Source organism: Physeter macrocephalus, chromosome 4 (genome assembly GCF_002837175.3).
Source record: "Physeter macrocephalus isolate SW-GA chromosome 4, ASM283717v5, whole genome shotgun sequence".
NCBI lineage: Eukaryota > Metazoa > Chordata > Mammalia > Artiodactyla > Physeteridae > Physeter > Physeter macrocephalus.
Genome location: NC_041217.1, coordinates 80,106,164 through 80,113,938, shown reverse-complemented (window position 1 = coordinate 80,113,938; position 7,775 = coordinate 80,106,164).

The window sequence follows — 7,775 nt, the reverse complement described above, 5'->3', positions numbered from 1 at the left end:
AGCGGCCATTGCTCACGGGCCCAGCCGCTCCGCGGCATGTGGGATCTTCCCGGACCGGGGCACGAACCCGTGTCCCCTGCATCGGCAGGCGGATTCTCAACCACTGTGCCACCAGGGAAAGCCCAAGTCATTTTTAATATGTAATAGCTGCAGTTCCAACTTGTTTGACCATCTCATATCAGTAAATAGCAGATCAATTTCAAAGTCACGTAGTTTCTCTTTTACAGAAGAAGAATGATGAAAATGGCCCACTATCTTTTTGCTTCAGCCTGGAATTCTGTTCAAATATACTGTTATAACTCTTAATACACAACTTAAGGATGTACACGACATTTTTTGCTTGTAATTTCTTCACTTTGATTTTTCTATTGTCAGTCTAAAGATTGGTTTTCTATTCTGTGAATACGTCTTCTATCAGTTTCACCATTCTCTTGGTTAAGACTGCCTTTTCCTACCCCACTCCCTGGTTTTACTCCTTGGCAAGCATTCATCATTAATCCATTGTGGTGACAATCTCTAAAAAACAAACTCTTATGCTCAGTTCTGCTTATCTAAATGACTGAAGTACAGGTTACAGAAGTAGCACACTGAATAACGTTATGACAATTTATACTTCCAGTAATGGTGGGGTGGTTTGTTGCAGATTAACTCTCCCACCAAGCAAAAGTATAAAAGCTAGACAAAATACAAAAATGCATCACTTTGAAGGCATCAGAGAGCTAGATACAAGGTACGTGGGACTTGAGTGGCCAGATCCCTGAGAGAAGAAAGATGCATCGAGATGAACCCTGTATTCTGCAGTGCTTTTCTTTGGAGACATTTGCACATTTGCCAATTTAGGAGCAGCACAGAACTGAGAAGCTAGGGAGCTGAACAGAGCTTTCCGTAGTCTAAAAAAGCTGAGGAAAAAAAGATGTGAGTCCTGCGATTACCAAGAACAGGCCATAATAAACACCCCAGATTTCCCATTAGGACCCCCAAGAGCCTGACTCTGGGAGCCAGGGTAAACCAGAAATAGATGGTGCTCACAGAAGACTGAAACCCAGCCTTGAAGCAGTACAACCCCACACTGGATTAATATAACCTGTCCTTCCTCTAACTCTATCAGAAAGCAAAAGTAACTCCCCTCCAGAGGAATATAACATCATCCAGAGCCTCAAATCTGCTCTACAGTTTTTTACACATAACAGTCACCATTCAATACCAGGCAAGATAGAAAATAGAACCACATAACTAAAATCCAAGAGAAAAAAAACTTACAATATAAACAGTCTCACAGATGATCCAGGTATTGGAGTTTATCAGACATGATTTTTAAAATAATTGATTAATATTTTTAAGAAAAGATGACAATATGGAGAATTTTACCAGAGAACTGGAACCTATAAAAACAGTCAAATGGATGGTGCTCTGTGGTGACCTAAATGGGAATGAAATCCAAAAAAGAGGGGATATATATATACGTATAGCTGATTCACTTTGCTGTACAGCAGAAACTGACACAGCAGTGTAAAGTAACTATATACCAATAAAAAATAAAGAGTCAAATGGAAGTTACAGGAGTAAAAAATAAAATAATTGAAACTAAGCATTACACAGATTAACTGCAGATTAAATACAGCAGAAGAGAGAAGTCATGACTAGGAAGACAGGTTAATAGAAAATATCCATACTGAAGTGCAAAGAGTGAGAAAAAAAGATGGAAAACATAAAAAAGAGTGTGAGATATATGTGAAACAGTGAAAGTTCTAATATAAATGCAACTAGAGTCTCAGAAGGAGAGAAGAAAGAGAATGGGACAGAAGCAATATTTTAAGAGCCACTAGCCAAGAATTTTCTAAAATTCAGACAACAGATTTAAAAGTTCTATGAAATCCAAGTAGCATAGATACAAAGACTAGATACATCAGAATGAAAATTCCAAGAATCAAAGACAAAAGCAGTCAGAGGAAAAAAAAATACATCTTCAAAGGAGCAACAAAAATACCAATAGCTGACTTTTCAACAAAAGCCATGGAAGATAGGAGATACTGGCATGATATTGGTAAAGTGTTGAAGAGAAAATAACTGGAAACCTAGAATATCCTTCAAAAATGAATATGAGATAAAGACATTTTCTGGGGGACAAAGCCTGGGAGAATTTGCTGCTGTACTAAAACAAATGTTTCTTTAGGAAAAAGAAAAATTATCCCATATGGAAGCCTGGGAATGCAGGAGGAATGGAGAGTAATGGTCAGGGTACATAAATGGGTAAATATGAATGGATAGTGACTGTATTAAACAGCAATCATTTCTTGTTGGGTTGAAAATACATGTATATTTAAAATACAAAAAGCATGAGGAGGTAAAGGGAATTAAAATGTTTAAGTCCTTATCTTATGAAAAGGAAAAAAACACCAGTTTCCTTTTACTACTACTACTCACACCAATACTGCTGGTTACCAAATGTGTGGATTTTTTTTCACACCAACCAATTCTCCAACACCAGCTGGGTGTCCTACAACTTGATTCTGTTCTCATTCTATCTACATGGAGTTAGCATCAGACCCCACAGGTTAAGGGCTCAGCCCCACAAGACTATCCCCACTGCATATGCCAGTCACAACTGTGGGTCCCCAGGTTACCCACATGTCTGTCTGACTTGGCCATAAATGAAGAGTTCCCAAGACCCTGTCCTCAGGTTCAATAATTTGCTCTAAGAGCTCACAGAACTCAGGAGAACACTTATGTTTACCTGTTTATTACATAATAAAGGATATGATAAAGGATGCAGATGAATAGCCAGATGAAGAGATACATGAAGAGGTCCAGAAGGGCCCTGAGAGCAGGAGCTTCTGTCTCTGTGGAGTTGGGTTATGTCACCCTCCCAGCACATAAAGGTCTTCACCAACCTAGAAGCTCTCTGAAGCATGTAGATTTCTATGGATGCTTCATCATGTAGGCATAATTGATTATAAACTCAATCTCCAGCCCCTCTTTTCTCCCTGGAGGAGGGGATTGGGGCTGAAATTTCCAAGCTTCTAATCATTGGTTGGTCTTTCTGGTAACCAGCCTCCATCCTGAAGCTATCCAGGAGCCCAGCAAGAGTCACCTCATTAGAACAAAAGATGCTCCTATCACCCAGGAAACTCCAAGGGGTTTAGGAAATCTCTGTCAGGAACCAAAATCAAAGACCAAATATTAGGAACAAAAGATGTTCCTAGCACCTTTATCACTTGGGAAATTATAAAGAGTTTTAGGAGCACTGACCAGGAGCTGGGGATGAAGACCAAAATTTATCTCTCTTATTATATCACAATATTATACCATATGTGGGAATTAGTAAAGTACTAATTTATGGTAGACTTTAATAAGTCAAAGACACCTGTTGTAAATTCAAAGGGTAATCATGAAAAGAAAAATAAAAGCTAATGGAGTAGAAGAAAGAAATAATTAATAAAAAATCTTGATTAACATAATAGAAGACAGGAGAGAAAAAGCCACATAGATCAGGTGAGACAAAACACAAATGATGAGATGACATTTAAATCCAAATGCCTCAACAATTACATTAAATATAAATGAACTAAATGCTGCAATTAAAAGCAAATATTGTCAGCAAGGAGTAAAAAACAAAAAACTAAGTTATATGATGCTGTCAAGGGATTCAGTTGAAATATAAGGATAAGAAATGTTAAAAACAATAAAATGGATTAAGGTACACCATGGAAATACTAATCAAAAGTAAGCATATATCAGAAATATTACTGATAATATTGCCTTTTCTGCATAGCAGATATTAGGAGGAAGTTTTCTAATATCATAGTTTTTTTTTGACCTGGAATTCATAGCTTGAACAAATCTCAAAAATACATCATCTTTAATTACTGAAAATTAATGGCATTCTATTCAGTCCTTTTATCAAGTATATTGTTTATGTTTTTAACCTCCTAGGACTCAAAACTATGAAAAACTATCTTAAAGCACTCTTGTGATGTCTATTACTTTGAAATCTGATCAGTGAGAAGAAAATATGTTTTGTTTACCTCATTTTTTCCTGAAAATTTTCTTTTTTATACATTATTTATATACTGTATTTAGACAGATGATGGTTTATCATGGATGATGTTGTACATGGTTTTGGAGTTTTTCTCTTTCTTATGGAATGTTGAGGGGACAAAGTACATCCTCACAAGCCGTGACAAATTTAACTGAAATATCTTTGGCCTAAATGGAATTAAGTGACACAAAGCTAAAAATAGTTTTTGAAATTTGTTAGTTTTGTGAATGCTAGTATATCAAACCATTCTATAATGATTCGAGTCATGCTATAATCTAAACTCTATTATTCTTTTCTATAGTATTTAGCTTTTTATTAACATTTTTGGTTCAGAAATTTCTCCCTATAGTTATTTTTCTAACCCACTCTTTCTTACGCTTCATATCAATTGACAATCTGTTTCCTATATCTTTAACTATTTGAATTTTTTTTTTGGCCATGCCGTACACAGCTTGCAGGATCTTAGTTCCCCCACCATTGAACCTGGGCCCTCGGCAGTGAAAGCGTGGAGTCCTAACCACTGGACCTCCAGGGAATTCCCTATTTGAATATTTAAAATAATTGTTATTGTATGCAAAATTATTCATTAATTATGGTAGTATTTCAATTTTGCAATAATATTTATATTCAACTAATGTGTAGAATTAACACACAAGGAGGTTCTCTCTCCAAAATACATCAAAAATGATTACTTATATTTGAAGGTGAATATTCTAATATTAACAGTAATTTGGATGGCATGACTTATCATATTGCTGACATTTTTGCACTAATTATGTATGGTAGTTACTCTCAAGGTCGCATGATTATTGATTATTACAAACTCATGAATGCAAGAAATTATGCTGAAGTATGCATTTGGCTCTTTAGCCTTTTTTTTTTAACATCTTTATTGGAGTATAATTGCTTTACAGTGGTGTGTTAGTTTCTGCTTTATAACAAAGTGAACCAGCTATACATATACATATATCCCCATATCTCTTCCCTCTTGCATCTCCCTCCCACCCACCCTATCCCACCCCTCTAGATGGTCACAAAACACCGAGCTGATCTCCCTGTGCTATGCGGCTGCTTCCCACTAGCTATCTATTTTATATTTGGTAGTGTATATATGTCCATGCCACTCTCTCATTTTGTCCCAGCTTACCCTTCCCCCTCCCCGTGTCCTCAAGTCCATTCTCTACATCTGTGTCTCTATTCCTGTCTTTGGCCTTTTTAAGGCTGAGGCTTCATAGCGAGGCCAAAATTGAACTAGTATGCACCCTATGCATACTATGCCCCATTTCTTAGGCAGTCTTCTACCAAAACAAAGGTGTAAATCAAGAAAGAAGAAAACCTGAGATTCAGGAAACAGGAATTCCAACTTGAGAAAGGGAGGAAGAAAGTCTCCAAATTATGGTGAAAGGAGATTTTAGGACAATAGTTGTGCAACAGGTATAGCTAGCAGCCAGTCCCAAACAGAACAGGTCAGGAGGATCCAGAGGCAGAGCTCCAGGAAGTGGAAATTTATAGAAAACCTGATGGGTTTGACTGTTCAAAGGAATTTTAGATGGACAGATGAGAGCTGGGCTTGCATTCAGTAATAAGTATATGGAAAACTGTATCAGACACAAACTCTGTGAGCCTCTTCTGGCTATTCTCACCGCTGGGCCAACTAGCCAGTTCCCAGAGTTTGTCTCCTTCCTTCACTTCCAGTGTTGGATGAAACACTACACCACAGGGTATGGGATCTGGTATCCCAAGTGGGCAGCCCACTAAGGAGCTGGATAATGCAATCTGGAAGTACAAGAGAATAAATCCACAGGGGGCGAATGTTACCAAATGAGAAACCAGAGGGAAGAAGGAGCCAGACATATAAATTCTCTCTTCTTCTTTTCCATAGAGGACACTGGGCATGGCTCATCTGGAGAAATGGCAGGTGCAAGTGAACATACCTGCTGAGCAACCTTCTCTGTCTCTTAGTGGCTCTTTTGTTGCCAAGCCTGATAACATACCACTTTGCATTGCTTCCCATCTTTCCTTGCCTCCCTTCCTTTCCCCTCATCCTCACCCACCTGGATTTGCATCTCCCAAAGGAGGTTTATACACTTTAATCCCTAGTGCAGACTCCGCTTTTTGGAGGACTTAGCCTAAGATTAAAACTGAACAAATGACTCAATAAGAAACTTCAACAAAAACTAAAAGTAGTACAAGGAAGGAAAAATAATACTAGTATAGCACATGGCTCAGTCATAACATTATGAATACTAAATATCCAACAAAATTTGAGATATAACTGCACTGGAAGGATGGTGGGGGAAGAGATACCAGTATGTGTAGTAGTGGTGGTTAAAGAGACCTAAATTCTCATCTTCTGATGGGAAACAATTAGACTGAAAAATCTGAAAAACTGAAAAAAAAAAAAAAAACAACTAAAAGAAACAACTAATAGAATTGAAAAATGATAAACCACTTGGTAAAGGGAAATGGGGAATTGAAGACAATTCGTTTTTATCATACTGAATTATTTGACTCTTCAATCATTTACCTTTATAACTTCAATTTTAAAAGATACATTTAAAAATACATCCCAGGGCTTCCCTGGTGGCGCAGTGGTTGAGAGTCCGCCTGCCGATGCAGGGGACGCGGGTTCGTGCCCCGGTCCGGGAGGATCCCACATGCCGCGGAGCGGCTGGACCCATGAGCCATGGCCGCTGAGCCTGCGCGTCCGGAGCCTGTGCTCCGCAACGGGAGAGGCCACAGCAGTGAGAGGCCTGCGTACCGCAAAAAAAAAAACCCGCCCCCAAAAAACCCCCCCAAAAATCCCAAATGCAGGAGTGTGGTTTTGTTGTTGTTCCCTATAAAATCAAATTAGGGTAAATATGTGTTTAACTTTTAAAGAAACATCCAGTTTTCTGGAGTAATGGTACAATTTTTTATTCCCTCTAGCACATGAGACTTTTCCCCATGATGCCTTCTCAAAGGTATGGCCATCTCGTCAGAGCTTCATGGCAAACGGCGGTAGGTAGGGAGAGTCTGGGGGGCCCTGCGTCCATCTGCAGTGATGCTTATGAGCTCCAGACTGGTGCTGTGTGGCCCTCACCCCAAGGTCACCCTTGGCCTCAAACACCAGGCTTCCACCCGCCCTTGTGCCTTGCAGGTATCAAGCTGCTTGCCAACTCTGGCAGCCAAGCCAATTCAGAAGCTAAACAAAGGCAGGGGAACAGAGGAACTTGGAAGCAGTCTGTATAATGAGAGCTTATGTGCCAGCTAAGAAGCCTCACAGTTCCTCAGGATGGTGTTGTTCAGGCTGATGTCCAGGACAGTGTTTTCCAGTACAAATTCCATGTGCGAGGGGGAGAATTGTGTTAGACTGGGAGACACCAACTGTGGAACAGGAGAATGATCACTTATGATGCACTAAGTGCCTGGTGCCCTGCTGGGTATTTTACATGCATTGTCTCTGAGCCCCACTTAAGTCTGCAAGGTAAGCTTTGTTCCACTTTGCAGATGAGGACCTGAGATTCAGAGAGGTTAAGGAACTGGCCTGAAGTCACACAGCACTAAGTGGGGAATCAGGATCCATCTACCTTCAGAGTCCCATGTTTCTTCACTAACATTCCTCTGGCCCCTTACCAGAAAGAGACCTCAAGTGGGCAGCTGCGGGAGGTTGAGAACTACCATTTGGTGTGGAGGTTCCCAAGGAAAAGTGTCCCAGAATCTGTTTGCTCTCAGATCACTGCCACAAGACTGGGCT